At 37.2% G+C, this 15,625-nt stretch overlaps 1 protein-coding gene across 1 annotated transcript in view; it reads right to left on the reverse strand.

Moving 5' to 3' along the window:
• GRXCR1 (glutaredoxin and cysteine rich domain containing 1) overlaps positions 1-15,625 on the reverse strand; it is a 33,095-nt gene that overhangs the window by 12,443 nt on the left and 5,027 nt on the right. The window lies entirely within an intron of this gene.

Genomic DNA, 15,625 nt, shown 5'->3' on the forward strand with positions numbered 1-15,625 from the left:
TAAACCTTTCTAATGCTCCCTCTGGACAGAAGGTATGAAAGCACGTTTTACTCTCATTGGTGTGAAAAGAATATCTATTTACATTCATACTCATAAATAATTAATTTCAATGGTGGTGTCACCTGAAAATTTGCACTTCTAATTTACTTGTTTCCAATAACAAATGAAAAGCAATCAGCAAACAAATGAGCAAACAAAAAACAATTCTGTATTTTGCATTATATGAGCACATGTATTCTAACACAAACAGAATCTTTTTGCTAGGATTAATGGGTACTATAATACTCCGACAAAAGCCAAATTTCAATGCCAGTCTTCAGCATATATGGGATTTCTAAAAGGCTTTTACTAGATTTGGGTATAGCATTCAACTAACTTTATTCATGCTGTAGTAGTGAATTCTTTCTTTGACCTAAATCAATGGCTAATATGCTCTTCTCTGCCTCAGAATATCATCTTTCAACATCTCAGAGTGTTCTACTGAAATATGCACCTCTTGGCTTTGTAATTAGATACTATCAGACAGGCAAAGTATCTTCTATCCAGTAAGTTAGCTGGGGAAGAATCCTAGAGTGCATTCTAAACCCTGCTCCAGAGATGCTTCAGTGAGTAAATGTGTTAAATTCAAGGTCTAAAGAAATCATTGTGCAAGAAAAAAGACGTGTATAAATGTTTATATATCTGCATGTATGTGCCTACTTACATATTTTTAACATATGCTTGCATATCTACAAGTTTTAAATTCAGCTGCTTGATTCATATTTGATATTGCTTAACTTGGCTTGTAGTATCGGTACCTGACTGGCAAGAAGAATTACAGGCTAACTAATTTTCTGATAATTATTTGGACATTTTGTTTTCATTTTACATTCAGAAATAGCAGGGTTGAAAAGACCTATGACTTTATTGTTGATGAAATTCTGCAGAAAAAAAAAATCAGTCTAAATTAATTCCTGCAGGACTGAAAAATCAACTAACTATTGATTTTTGAAACTTCTGAAAATGTACACTGGAAATATAATTTTAATTAAAAAAATTTTTTGTATTATATTTCATCAGAACATACATGTTTTCCGAAACGCGCAGTGTTTGATATGAAAAGCACACATTTCACTATGACACTGTCTAGGTGATAATGTGCAACATTCTTTAAATGAGCTGGCTGGAGACTGAAGGTCAGTGTTGCAGAGAAAATTATCCAATGTCACACAATGCTAATGGAGTGGTGAACTGATCTCTTTGGTCTGCTCTTTTTGGTTGCCTGTTTTGAATTAAGAATTTAATGGTATTTTTCAGAAAGAATTGGTTCCCAGACCAGAAGACCTCTTGCAATGAACAGAATTCATTTTCCAAAGTGACATAACTTTCCTTGACAGGTAAGGTTTGTTTACACATACAGAAAGAACTGCTAACTGCCACATTGTGTGCTCTCAGCACAGAATCACATTCTGTTCCTTTTCATTGTTTGTAGTTCAGACCCTCCATAGGCTCATACCAAGGCACAGAGTGTACTTAATTTTAAATTTAAGCACTCTCTAAAGTACTTTATTACATTAAAGCTGTTAGGCCTGTTTGCATTGCCTTGAAGGACCTGGCTTTATATCAACAACTGGGACAATTCAGAAGTTGAACTTCATTAAGTATAGAAATCCATGCATTGTAGTAGGTCACAATAGAATAAAGACTAATTTTCTTTTTCAGTGCTACTCACACACTTAAAGCATATACTTATCTTTTTTAAAATGCATCACTTTTCTTATCCAATTTGGTACTCTCGGGTACCATAAATATAGGACTTGGAGTCCATGAACCCCTTTCATTGTGACAGTGAAAGGATCTCTATGGTTATCACCCATAACCATCAGCGAGATGGTCTGTCAATACCAATTTACAAAATCTGTGAGGTCAACACACCTGTGAACTAGGTATATGAGATCCTGGGGCAGACCCAGGTTAAGACCATAGTTTTATCTCCAAGAAAGTTGTCAAATCTCAAGTTTTCTCAGCTTTTAAGATAGCACAAATACTTTCTCACCTTTTGTCTGCCTACTTTCTGGCCCTCCCAACCCCACAAACAGCAGACCTAGGAACAGAACTATTTCCAGAAGCTATATAAAAGAAAACCCATCTTCCACTTGGCTGAATGTTCCAATATAGGGCATGAATAGTTATTTCTGTTTCAGTTTCATGGGATGAGATAATGCTGAGGATCTGGTCACTGAGAAGGTCTGTGATCCAAAAAGAATACAAACTCTTTGCTTTCCTAGCTCTTCAGTAGCTTTTATCTCTCTTACCTATATATCCATCATATACTGCAGACTGTAAAATAGTACAGCTAGCATTTTTAAAATTGTTCATCAATTGTAAAGTGAAATAGATATAGGATTTCATTACACAGAAGGCACAGATATTGTTTCTTTATATACATATGTATTTCCCTTTTACTTCTGCAGCCATATGTTAATTTTGTGGATAGCTGATGAAAATAAATAGTAATGTTGTTACATATGATATTTATATTGTTCCTTTAATTCAAAAGAATTCCAGAATATTTTATGAAAAACTTAAAAATAAAAAATAAAGGTTTTTTATTAGCATTATTATCAGCATTCAAGTCACTTGACTAAGTACTAAGAACAAATATATATTTATGTATGTATCTATCTATCTATATGTGGTATATCTGGCTATCTTCTAACTCCTAGTATATGAGTTTTGTGACCCTTTCTGTTCCTGAAGTGATAGAACAGAACGCTGTGGTTCGTTTCTACCACTGCAAGCTTTCCCAAATAGTCTCCAGCACAGAATGCTGTTCAGGAGATCTCGAATTGTTTTCATTTGAAATCAGAAAAATTGCAATACCACAATGGAACACAGGACACAGCACTGTCAATCCGTGCTCTCTGGAATGCTTCAGATATTTGTGAAGTTTATGAAGGGTTCATGAAGGGCTCATGAAGTACAAAGACTGCATCTGAGCTCACCTCCTGATGTCCCTGTTACTATTCATCTTGCACACACCCATGCAGCCATGCTGGGCTGGTCTCGGTGACTCCACTTCAGATAAGAGTACAGGTTATGCCCTCAGGTTAGTGACATCTGCCTGACACTCTGCATGCATGGTGCTGCCTTGGGTCAGAGTGCAGTCCCTAGATAGGAAAGCACAGTAATGCTGGGGTAATCAACCAGGGCAAAGTATGTTGCAGTGTTCAGATTAGTAGGGAAAAATAAACAAACAAATGAATAAACATTAAATAAATAAACAAGCTTGTTGTTCCTGCTGCTGGAAGAAGAGGACTGAAGCCTATACAATGTTAGAATGCATAGGACAGATAGTAACAATATGTTAGAGCCAGTCATATGGCCCCACAAAGTAATCTTTTTACAGTTGGCCTGTAGAGACTTCGGCTACCAATAACTTTGTAACTTCCACAACCAGCAGAGAGAAAGTCTTCGCGGCTGCATCTGGCACATATATCATGGTGGTGCAATTCCTTTAACAGCAGTAGTAAGAAATCATGATTTCAGAAAATTTTCAGCTAGTGCAATCACCATGCAAAAATAATATGTAGTTACTGTTTAGGGATAAGGATTCAGTTCTTTGCCATTTTCAACCTAAAATTCCATGTTCAAGTCTAAGGCAGATGGCAGGCAACTTTCAGCAAGTTGCAGAAACACCCTTCTTTTTTTCAAAGTGTGCTTTGAAATCTTACACAGGAATGTATAATTGAAGCATAATACACTATCTGTCATCTTTATTATAATCTCATGTGCAAAATATGTCTCTAGAGCCAAGTATTTCCTGAGTTAAGTAGCACACAAATTCAAGATTTGGGTGTTGACCCTCTGCTTTAGATAGGAGTATATCAATCACTGAAAGTCACAGAAAAGATGATGCTAGGATGATTATTTTATATCAATCAGTTTAACCACATTTTGTAGTTTTTTAGATTAATTAATAGTGGATTTAATTTATATCAATTCATAAAAGTGAAACTGCAATATTTCCTAGAACATACTACATAAATGAAAATTATCTGTCACTGAGAAGGTTGATTGGAAGCAAATTTCATAGAATGATTTTCTCACTCATCAGTCATTTTCTTCAGCACTCATCCACGAAGATTCACCTGGATGAAGTTCAATGACAGTTTCTCAGTGTATTTATTTTACCAAATACAATGTTAGCTTGTTGAGATAGAAAAATGGCCTCAACACACATGAAAGGTACACTTGCTTTTTCTGATATTGATCTTCATCTTCACTGAGAGCTTCTCAGCCAACAATGGCAGGGACAGAGCAATTTCATCTCTATGTTCAATAACTGTAATGTTAGCTCTCAAAATCAACTGACTGGGGAACAGGAGACTAAAGAAAGTTCAAAATTGCTCTGATACTGCTCATCAAACAGCCTGTTCATCTGTTTTAGTTTTCCTTTACCCTCCCCTTCCCTGATCAGTTCATTCTGGAGTACCAAGATTTCCTATACAAGAGGAACAGTGCTAGGATTATTTTATTTTTATGGTATTTGCAAAATGGTTCTTTTAAGATACGAGCAGCACTTATCTCTCAGAGCTATTCCTTACAGAAAAATTAACTTTCAATAGGGACATACTGTTTCTGGAAAATATTTTTTTTACTTATCACTGATGTTTTACAGTGTACAGGAACTGTTGGATCGTGGTCTGAACCACTGATTGATCACCTGAGGTGAGCACTGAGTCAGCCACAGGAGCACAGGTGAAGGCATTGTACCTGTGTGACCGGAAGGGGTGGAGTCTGGCTCCACCTCTCCCAGACCCCATTTAAGGGCTGACCACCACTGGGGAAGGCTCTCTTGTTGGAGATCCCTCCCTTGTGGAGTTATTGGCAAGCCTCGAGCATCTGCAAAAGGTAAGCCTTTCTTTATTTACTGGTTGTGTTTTTACCACCCACATAAGCCAAGCAAAATATACCATCCTCCTCGTTATTTTCTGTGAATACTGTTCTTTCAGGTTATTCATCCTACATACAGTGTGTTTAACAAGGACATGTTTTATGACTATATTAACCTATGCAGAACATATGATGCAAACATCAGCGTATGTCTTAACAATAAACTTTCTTTGGCAGTGGGACATGTCATGTTCATCTATGTGCCTATTCTATGCTGAAAGATTTACTGCAGTATGCTATGAATCTAGCATACAAACAGGGAAACACTTGTTTTGTACAGATGCAATGGAAGAAAGAGAGCTACAAGCTAATTTTAGTAACATTTGATTATCTGCTGTTTGATAAATGGCTTTCAGCTGAACAGTCTGAGTGGCATTGTAAACAACTTCTCTTTCGTGTAATCACTGGATCAGGAAAATGACACCTATACAATAAAAATTGTGCTACAGCGTTACAGAAGGCAAACTCTCTAGTTTGCTTCTTGGATCTTTGCATATAAAAATATTACTTAGAACCACTTATTAAATTTGCATAGCTTATATTAAGAAGTAGACTGTGCCAGTTAGATACAAAGGAAAAGAAAATTCAGAATAAATGAAAGGTGAAAGATTTAAAAAATATGCAAAAACTCAAATTCTCTTGACATCTGGACTGAAGTACTAGTGATAAATTATGCTGGACTTTGTTCTTCAGGCTGCAATTAAATTAGGAAGGGAATTAATCATAGAGGTGGCTGAAACCTGGGTATGTTTAAGTTGTAATCCAAAGAATCAAAAGGTTTATTCTTTATGCTGGACACCAACAGATGTTGTTGCAGAACGATGTAAGAACACCTTATGTCCTTCCATTCATATCTCATTGCCATTGCCATTTCTGAGTTTAACCTATAATAGCAAACTTATGTTTCCCTGTTCTTTAACTTCGAAGAACTGATCATACAATGCTTCCCTTCTCCTCCAACAAGCATGATTTCTCTTCCACCCTCTTCCAGGTCAAAGCCATCTCTGAGAATTTTACCATTCCATTTTCTTCAGGCTTGCAGAAGAGTTTTGCACTTTCTTCAAGACTTCCAGTACAAAGAAACCTTCTTTTTCCTGTTTCTCACTTTCTGGTTTACTCTCTAGAGGCAGAATATCACTGCCACACTTGATATTTCTGGCAGCTAGTGAGGCAGTGATTTAAATTAAGTCCTTATCTTTACATAAGATTTGCATAAGGTCAAAATCACAAACCTATGCTGTAGGCAGGCTGAAATAATAACTGGCTACTAGAGTTTTCCCTGATGACAGCTCAGAAGTAGATAGTGCTTCCTGGTTACCCTTCAGCTAGAGCAAATGTTGAATTAGCCAAAGCATAACAGGAACCCGCTAGAGAACTCACAACAGGATAAATAGCAGAAGTACGTATCTGTCTTAGGACTTGTGCTGGTAACAAATTAGGCAGGCTCAGTTTCTTCAAATATCCCAGCAAGAATTTTTCCTCACACTCTCTAAAACAGAAGTCTTTCTAATTGTAGCAGAATCCATCTGTGAATGATCGCTTTGTCTTTCTGGTGCAAACCAGTGCCATACACTGGACTAGGGTGAGACAGAGTTAAAACCCTCAAAGATTTTTTTTATCAGTCATAATTCATTCCTGAAATGTGATGAAGTCAAGGCCTTGCTTCCTTCTCTGCCAGGTTTAAGGAATTCTCTGAATATAAGCAAACACATGCACCTAATCATCTTAGCTTGTGCTCTGCCAATATAGGGGTTTTAAAACTATTGTAAAGTACCTTCAAAGCCATCCCTGGAAAACTTCCAAACCCTCGCAAAGATTCCTCCCCTTTCTATTCCATATACTCCTTGTTGCAGATGTTGCATTACTACCACTTGAGATTTTTTACGAACTATTTGATTTATCTATCTGTGACAGCATACCAATGCTGATCTCCATCACCACCTTCCTTCCCCCAGCTTCCTCCTTTGACCTGACCTGACAGACAGGTCTTGCACAGGTTGACAGTGAGCAACACTACTGATAGCAATCTTTCTAAAACAAATTAACAACCACAAATCTCCCTTTGGGAGCTGAAGCTCCTGATAGGAGACACCTGTTTCAACAGCTGAGGACTGATGAAGCATGCAATACAATTGTCTTACTCCATAAATAGTGAGCAATCCAAGGCCTCCCCTTAGGCTCACTTGCATGGTAGGTGGCTGTGTATTAGGATCTTTCTGGGGCAGGGTTGCATCTTGAGGTTATGCCTACACAGAGATCCTGGACATCGAGATGCTGGACATCAAGATGCCTTGCTAATTCAGATACTTAGTAAGTGACGAATTGCTTGTTCTAGATTTTATTAGCTTCACTAAAATATCTTAGATTAGTTGTTTTAGGCTTTCTTAGCCATGCTAAGATCCCGGCTTAAATTGATTTTGCACATGTAAACATAAACTGTTGGCAAAGTCTGAGTCTAGAAAAGAATTCAGCTGCATCTGAACTCAATGTTTACAAAACAGTGCAATGTTATTTTGTTGTATGAACCATGTGACCTTTTATGGGTCTGAACTTTCCCTGTATTTAGACTCACTTTAGCTCCATGTCTGATCTATGCATAGCTTTTAAGTGATTCTTCTGAGAGTTTATGATTGTATTACTTTAATACAAAAGGAAAGGAAGAGATGTGAATTTTTACACTGACTATTTACCTGCTGTTCTGAGGACAGAATGTGACTGTGGCAGTTTATGCAATGTGCTTTTGATGTGAGAAAGCTATAGATGTTTTAAAATATCTGAGAAAATGGAAAGTCGAACATGATAGGCAAATGAAGATGACAGATACTCAGCATCTCCAAATCTGAGTCCACTAATGCATCAGAGAAGAGGCTAACTAGAAGATCTTTGCTACTTCTCCAAATTACCTTGCAAATATCTCTAACTAATTTGAGAGGGGAAAAAAAGTCTACTGCATGTTACTTGAAGAAATGTTGCCATCAGTTAATTAAAAATGTATGACCAGAGCTGCATAGCATCTGTCTTCCTAAAGCTGCTTCTGCACATAGTGTGGGATACCACAGAACTGAAACAATGGACCACAGATGGATAATGTAAATTGTTCAGACTTGTACATTTAATATTAACATTCTTTCCAAGTCCTGGACCTCTAAGAATGAGTTTTTATTGTTGGTGATATGTGCACAATTTAATTTTCTATAGCTTAACAGCTGAGTTACTACTTGGCAATCAAAGTTATATGTAGCTGTATGGAGAAGAACTATCATTCAACATTTGTTCAGTGTTTATTTCCTCCCTATCTCTTTAACATGGGGCAGCACTGAGAAACAGGTGAAAATGAGAGAGGATATTCAATAGAATAGAATGGATTTTCTCAAACAAGCCTTAATTCTATATACTTCTGGGCCTTCCTGTCTTCTGGTGCTAGCCTAAAGACCAAGGTGGGCTTCAAATAAAAGAAGAGAGCATGTAGGTCAGCTTGGAAGAGAGCTGACTAGCCCTCAGTGTCTGATCAGCTTCAAACTTGTCTAGACTTACTTGCTTATATTTGAATATATGTATGAAATACTTCATATATTACTAATTTCTTTTCTTGTGCTCTGTTACTATCAGTTCACATTTTAGGATTTCTTTTGGCTTTTGTTTCTATTGATGAGTCAGGTTTTTCAAATACATTTTCTTGTCTGGAGTGGAAGCCTTTTGACCTCCTACTTACTTGGACTGTAGTGGTAATCCTAAGATTGACTTGTATGCAACTTATAATGTTACACTGAATTACTTCAAAAAAGGCATAATACATTTGTCTTAAACAGTATGCTCAATGTCAGGGCTCAAGTCCTCTCTCATCTACCAAAAGACAGCTTTTACACTTGCTTATTATTGATCATGCTGTTTGAGATGTCTGAGTCTTGAGTTGCCCATCCGGGTAGGATTATTGGGAAGCTTGTGTCCTAATTGAGACCATCTTTTAAGGATGGTTTTAGCAAGAAGTGAAGTAGATCAGGGCTTGCTGTGGGCTGCCAGGTAAAGATGAAGCTGTTAGATATCTCAGAGCAAGTGAAAAAGTCAGCAAACAGCATGCCTCTGAGTGAGAGTTATTTGAGCATGCTGCTCCCATCTGCCTATAATCACTGCTGCTTCCCTCAGTGAAAATTTCATACTGCAGGATTGTGTTGATCAGCAGCATGTGGCTGCTGTGAATATTGTCTGCTCTGGCCCATTTCTTTTTAAACTGGCAGAAGCTATGGAAAACTGTTTATTTTCCTCTGCAGACACATGAATTTTAAAAGAAAAGGTAGCTATACCTTCCTACTTGGTCAGATTGATTTCTGTTTTAAGAAATAATTACTCTTTATATTTTCTCCTGTCTTTCACTAATGCTTCAGTCTAGAAGAAGCAGATGCTAAGAATAAATACATGGATCTCTGGAAATTATGTTACACTGTAACATAGTCAGTTGCAGTTAGCTTGTACAGTGATCCCCTATGCATTTGCCAAACATCAGCTACAGTTATATCAAGTTAAACGGTAATATTGGCCTATGTAAATGAACTCATCTGTTGAGCTGCTTACAGAAGGGATTCATCACACTGCTGACTGGAGAACAAACTGGTTGTTAGTTAGGATCCAATGCATGGTATGACATACCTCTGACTTTGACAAGATATGCTTCATATGATGAATGGATTTTCATTGCTTTACTGTGAAAAAACGTGTACAAAGCAACAGAACAGGCCAGGACCTCTGTCTTACTTGCACCAGTGCTGCAACTGGTGATTTTCCTAATTTAAAAATAATGCACAAGTACAATCTCTTATTAAAAAAAGCTCCTGTCAGTTGGATTTAATCAGCTGAGAATTCACATCATGACTTAATCACACCCTGGGGTTACTCTGTCTTACAAAACAGAACTACTTTTGCTCTCTCAGAGAGCAGCTGAAGAAAACAATAGCATAAATGGAATGAAGTACCAAACCTGAACTGAAGTTAGCAGTAGGAAAAACTCAATCATAATTCACTCTTTGTCAATTACCTTTCTTTTCAGTAAGACATTGAACTTTGTGCTTGAAGGTTTTTTCCAGCCTAAATTACTCTATGAAAATCAGAAAAGATTAAAATGAAGTCTAGCTTTGATTTGGGATGTGGTCTGGAGTTTTCATATCTGGCAAATAGCAAGCTTTCTGTCAGAAGTTATTGTTTTATTCCTATGAATGGCAACTAGAATGAGATCCACTGAGATCCTGAAACTCACAAGAAATACTGAGCAAAACTAGGGGAACATCATTCTCCTTGTGAGCTGCTTTTTTTTTTCCAAATGTCTGGTGCTTAAGTGGAACACGATACGCTTTTTAAGTTTTATGGAGTCATGGAAAATAATTTCTACTTGAGAATTCTAATAATCTGAGCTGAGATAAAAACAAGCTATCCTTTAACAAGTTGAAGTTGTTTTTTTTCTGCATGATTAAGAAAGATAGAATTTTTTAAGTGGTGGTGGAATGCTCTATGTGCAATAATGAGTGTTTTGTGAGACTCTGAGTCAAATAAAAAGCAAAGTTGAGCTGTCCAATGCCTGAGAAAAGCCCTAACAGTAGCACTGACTCCACCTTGCCCTGAAACAACGGGGCGCCATATCATTCAGTATATGGAAGTGGTGAAGAGGAAACTCTTCAAGATACAGTACTTAGTTTTGTATTAGTATTAAGTGATGAGGGACCTAAATTACTGAACATGATTGGAACTATGCTCTCAGCTATCTCCTCAATGCTTAATCATATCTAGAACTTTGATACTTCAAATTCTGAGCGGTTAATTGCTAGTTAACACTCCAACTTCATTAATTTAAAGATACACCTGCATTGAGAATGTATGGTGCTTTACTCTGTTTCTAATATGATAGATTCCAAAAGGAAAGGTAAGAAGCTGGAGACTTTTACGCAGGCAGAGGAGCATCTCCTAGGCAGCATACATAAACTGGTTCTGCCCTGGAGTAACCTGTACTTTCGTTGCCAGCTTTGATGTACAAAAATGGGCAGATGACTCATCCACCATTTCCATGTGAACAAAAAAGAATCATCTCAGTAGTGCACAATTATAGACACTGTTACTGGAAAAAACCTAAGCTGTAGGATTTTTTTGGCTTTTTTAACCAGATAGATAAAATATCTGAAAATCGGAATGTGATAGGCTGTGTGCTTCCTACCAGTTCTTCCACCTGTTAGGCAAAATATCTGCTGGTGTACTTATAATGTGAATATGTATCACATGGAGTAAATTTTTTAGCAGAGACAGTGTGAGCAGCTTAATGCTCCAGTCTGAAACGGGACTTGGGCTGTATGTACTTTTTTATAAATAAAATTGTTGTTATTCTTACTCAACTCCTATAGTAATATCCTTCAGTGATAAGTGTTGTGAACAAAGATATTAATGTAAATGCAGTTGCTGAGATAATTTAACTACCTGCTTTTCTTATGGAGTAACACTTTCACTTGGCAAAGATATTAATCAATCCCCTGCATCTGATATATTAATAATATAATATTTAAACATCTTATGCCTATATTTAAATCATCTCGTTACATATATATATATATATATATATATATATGTATGTATCAGTAGCAACGCTTATTCTAATGTCAGTGTCTGTTATTACTTCAAAAGCAACCTGCTGGTGCTGCTGTGGATGAAATTACCTGGTGGAAGAAGCTGTTCCTACTAAGTGGCAGCAAAAAAAAGTAAAAAAAAAGACAATGTCACCTGTGTGCAGCTGCAAATTTTCAGCTGAAAGAGTACCCTTTCAGTCCACAGGCTCTCCTGTGAAGATTTATGTGAACATTATGCACCAAGGAAGTTGTTAAATTCCAGATGGTCAAGCTTTTACAAAAACCATAACCACTGCTGTGAAATTTTGCAGGCATTTAAACAAATAATCAGTTTTCTGAACAAATAGTTTAGGAGCAGTGGTCTTAATCTTCACAAAAATCTGTTTATGACTTGGAGGGGCTGAGTAGGTGGTTATATTTTTGTACCGTGGTAGGATTTAGAAGAGCATTTGAACTTCTCCAATGAATGCTTGGATATAAGATTTAAAGCACTGGCCTTTAAAAGGGAGGTTCTCCAGGAGCAGATTAAAAACTGCTGTATCCGGAAGGAACTCTACCACTGATGTTTAAAACCTCTCGTTGCTGTTGCTATCAGTCTGTCTCTTGAGACATTTTGCACTTGAATTAACTTTGCAGCTGCCTGTATAGCCAGGTGGGAGAGTCCTTGTCATTTAGGGTGTGAGCAGGCAGGAAAAGAATTTCTTTATTGTAAAGGCTGTAACTGCAGCTGCAGAAATGGACTGCTTTCTTCACTGAAGAAGTTTCACATGGAACTAGATATTTATTAAGTAATATTGCATGATTCTTGTTTATTGTTAATATTTTTAAAACTAATACCAGATGCCAACCCCAAAAACTTTTCTTTGCCTTTGCACCAGCATTGAGTGATCTTTTTTTCCAGTGCAGGATAAAACATTGCTTTTAGCTTTACAGTTGTGGGAAAATCAGACAGTAACTTTTTCTGTATTTCTTGTGACAAGGTGAGAATGACCAAGTCTGCATGTGGTATTTCTGCGGTGTAGAAGACATACTGCTTTGATATTATTGATGGATGGTGTCTCTAGATGTGATTCCAAAGAAAAATAGTTCAAGGTTTGTTAAAATTATTTTCCAAAATTTGTATTAGAAATGCAGATGGCTTTTCTGTCATCTTTCTTGTCATGTGTGAACTGAGTCTCTACCTCGCTGACTCCAGCTGCTCATCTGTGACCATTTCTGCTGCTTTATATGATGAAGGGCATAAAGACATGCCAAGGCAGCCTCTCCAGAATATAACTATGCTGAGTAAAAGCACAAGTCTGCTTCTTTGGCTGGGAAGCTGCATTTTTTTCCTACCTGTTTTCCAAATCACCAGCCTGAGGTTGCTGTCCTAATTACTATTTACATTACAAAATTTAGAAGACTTTTAGTAAGGTTTTACTTTTGTGCTTTGTGCTACCTAGTATGGATGCTGTGGAAATGAAAATTTCATGCATGGAAGTCATACTCTTCTCTCTGACTGCAAATTACATTCTATTTTCACATTTTATTGAACTTACACTAAGAATTTATGGGTTGTCAAACATTGCTGTCACAGAATAAAACTCCAGGCAGAAAGAGCAGCGTCTCCTTAACCATTTAGTTGTTCCAGACTGTTAATGGTGTACCTTGTGCTGATGTAGTGTAAACTGTCAACAAAATGAGGCAAATGTCAGAGCGGGCTGCTGACATACTAGAACAGTACAGCAAATATTATCTGCAAATAATTCTCAACTTCATTTCCTCTCCCTTAAGGAAGGAGGTAGCACTTAATGACACCTATGTGACAACTGAATTGGAAGCAGGTGACTCCTGAATTGTGTTTTTGGGTGACTGCTAAAACACAGTTTTCTGGGTTCACTGTAACAGAGCACCTGTATGGCACATGTACATTTAGGTTTGTCTAGCTAGATTTTGCAAATGTCAATTTTGCAAGTCTTTAATGAAGCAATTCTGGGTTCTGTGAAGTACAGGGAACTGTAGCATAATTAATTTGCTAAGAAGTATAATGCTTTTGTGGCATGAAATGAAATCTTTAGTATGTGGCTTCAGAATCACCCCATCAAAGTAATTCCTTACTCTATGAATACAACATTTTTGGAAAAAATGATGTTCTATCCTCAATATTACCATTTTTTGCAGTTGCACAGCTGTGATTGTACAAACTAGTGAAAAATTGGGCTGATGTAGCAAAATATTTCCTTCCATGATGGCAAATGTAACTTAAAATATACCTCACCTGAGGCACTCAGGTGCAGTGAAGACCCTTAAATATCTGGTTGCAAGATAATCTATTTGCATGCAACCATCAACATTGAATGGACAAAACTGATAGTGGTAATTAAGCTTAATAAGATGGTTCACATTTGTAGATAATATTATTTCTGCTTTCAACTTAGTGTCCCTCAAACTGTCTAAATGCAGATTTTTTCAGAGACAAGAGGAAATAACAAGTGAGGTAGTAAGCATCCTGTTGTACCACAGCAAAGACAGAGTAAGAGTAAAAGCCTGAACTTTTCTTGATGTCCCAACTTTAAAGAATACTTTTAATTTAATCCTAATTGTTTTCCTGAGTTGTTGATTTGAGCTTCACAACTAGAAAAGAAATGAGTTATTGTGCTAGTTAATGATCAACACTAACCAGTTCATCTCCTTCATCTCTGTTGTAAGAAACAGAGTTCTTACTACTTGTATAAGTAGAATTTCTGCACTAGTGTCATAAGAATTCACTTGATTGGCTTTTTACTTAACATCATTCCTTTTCAGTCTTCAGTAAGTCCAGTTTAAAAGAAGACAAAGATTTTCCATGTTCATTCAAAAGCAGAGTACCCTACCTTTTCAACTATCTCCACAAAGTGCACCATGTAATAATAACAGAGAAGTACATGGGCTTGGCCCCAGTGTTCATCTAATATGCCAGGTCATCGACAAGGCATTATTAAAACTAATAAGATGGGAAGCATATATGGCATATTCCCCTTAACTATCTCAGCTTATGACTCTTCAACTTTGAGAATTTCTGAAGTCCAACATGCATAGTACAGCCAAGAAGCATCATGTTCTATTTGGCATTCATGTTCATTGCCAGAGAGCAAGCATACCGATTCATTCTTCCAAAAAGAAAGTATGCAGAGGAGTGGAAGAACGTTTTTTGCAATCTTTTGAATTGTATCTACCTGAATCTGGTCTCTCTGCTTCCTGTCCCTTGCAAGCAAGTTACAGGTTACAGGCTTTTCTAGCATGTTTCCATGTTAAAGCAGTTTCATCATGCTATAATGCTTAATTGTGAAGAATAAAGAAGCAGGAATCAAGCACAGTGCTTAAGTATGGTATTTAGGATGGCAAGTTGAAAGTCAGCATGCCTGTCCCCCACTCCTGCCTCAGTAACTTATTCATGCTGGCTTGTGACTGCCTCACTTGAAGCCCAACTCCCACCACTGCCTCCTGCAGACATATTCTGTAACAAGCAGCATCTGCTTATGTACATTTTGTGTAGGATCCGACCCACTGTGCATGCTCAGAGGACACCTACTGCATCAAGACCTGCAGGTGAGGCAGGCAAAGGAATGCTTGTATTCTGGTTCACACAGGATGTGTAGGAGGGAGCTGTCAGGCCCTGTCAGTGATGAGATGCAGAGGCACATGGCCAAGGCAGATTATTAGTCAAATTTTCATTTAAAAGACTTCTACTGCCTTTCAGAAAAGGTGGCTTGGAAAATCAGTTTTGGAGTGAGTCCTTCTTCAGAAGCCTATTGTTGTTGGTTTTTTTTTGTTTGTTTGCTTTTTGTTTTTGTTTTTTTAATCTATACTTGGAATGTTCATTTGCTCTAGTATTATGTATTTGTATTCCATCAGTAAATTTTCTACAGTAACAATAACTACAGTATAAGCTTGGCTTCTTTGCTCTCTCCTTTGTTATGCAAACAAAAACACTAGGGGATGAGGCTTATTAATAAATCACTCTGGGGAAGTAGTCACTTGGTATAGGCTTCACAGATGGAACAATGTAACTGTTCACCTTCACAGTCCCCAGCAATACCTCTGCTTTTTCCTTTGGGCTGCACAATCTGCTG

This window comes from Cyrtonyx montezumae, unplaced genomic scaffold, assembly GCF_038088225.1.
Source record: "Cyrtonyx montezumae isolate F1298 unplaced genomic scaffold, pur_monq_1.0 scaffold_2, whole genome shotgun sequence".
Lineage (NCBI taxonomy): Eukaryota > Metazoa > Chordata > Aves > Galliformes > Odontophoridae > Cyrtonyx > Cyrtonyx montezumae.